Consider the following 1,422-nt stretch of genomic DNA (forward strand, 5'->3'; position numbering starts at 1 on the left):
GCTCTCCCACTGTGGCATGACCTAAATGGTAAAGTGCATTGTGTCTGATCCACAGAATACTCTGCAGTATTTCCCCACGCCGATTCAGACAGCGCCGTCCTCACTGTGACATGTACATGTTGTGTAATATTTTGTCGTGCAGTGTGTCCCGCTGTGCCAATATTACCTTTGTCTGACTTCCGACATTCTGCTGGTCAAACACTGATTTCACTCAGAATCACAAATTTATCACAGTGCAGATGGATGTCATGCAGCCCACCTTACCTCTGCCGGTTCTCCACAATGAGGAAATGGGCCATTCTCCTGACTACTTCCTGAAACTCTGCACGTTGCTACTTTTAACGTAACCATCGAACTCGTTTTTCAATAACACAATTGAACGTCACACTTTGTCTCAATCAGTGATTACAGTGATTACAGACTCTAACCATTCCCTGTGTGAAAACATTTTACCTGATGTCACTTTTGCTTTTTCAAATGTACCTCTGCCTAATCACTCTCGATCCTCTCATGCATGGGAACATTTTCTCCTTATTGATTCTGTGTAGACCCTTCATGACTTGGAAAACTTCAATCAGACCAGCTTTCAACCTTCCAGTCTATTTTCATCGCTGACATTCCACATACGCGGCACCTTTCACGTGCACTTTTTCAGCGTTGTCTACAATCAAATAACATCTCTGCTTCCTGAGGTTTCCCGCCCAAATCTTTGTGATAATCCAGATGGGGGATTTATTCAATGTCAGATTGCGTGGGTCAACTGCCTGAACCCTTTGTTTTCATTTTCAACACGCGCCATGTTTGCTACAATGACACCTCTGCTGCCGAAGCTCAATCCTGTTTCAAGAAGTCCGACTTCATGAGGTGCAGCTCTTTTTTCGAAAAGCTGATCAAGCGACCTGGCAAAACTAAGAGCTTGCCTGGTATTTGAATCCGGGACCACTCACATGCTAATTGAATACAAATCCCCAAGCAAGAATCATACTTCTCGACCAACGAGCCAGTAAAACCTTTGCATTTCTAGCGCGGAACCAGGTGTGAAGCAGAATTCAGTTTCGAGAACATCTTCTCATTCTGTGCCTCGGCTCCCGAGGCAGTATTGTTGGTCCCTTGCCCTGGGACCGAGCACTCTCCACGGGTGGATTATGAAACCATTTTCTTCCTCTTGCAAGCAGTCCTCGGGGAGGGAAGCGCGGATGCTCTCTTCTGATCTCTCAAACACTTGCTTTATTGGCATGAGCTCGAAACTAGCAACTTTGGTTGCGAACTTCCTCCAAATGTGTGTTTTCCAAGACAGAGGCAAAGAAAGGTGCCGAGTTGCTGGGAAAGAGAAAAATGGACACTGGAGACTCTTCCGTCAGGTAAATCAACATGAGTTCTATTTGTGCAGTCTGTTTGGTGTTCAGGATTCGTCTTCATACA

The sequence above is a fragment of the Rhincodon typus genome, unplaced genomic scaffold (assembly GCF_021869965.1).
Source record: "Rhincodon typus isolate 14 unplaced genomic scaffold, sRhiTyp1.1 hic_rhity00000092, whole genome shotgun sequence".
In the NCBI taxonomy this organism is placed as follows: domain Eukaryota; kingdom Metazoa; phylum Chordata; class Chondrichthyes; order Orectolobiformes; family Rhincodontidae; genus Rhincodon; species Rhincodon typus.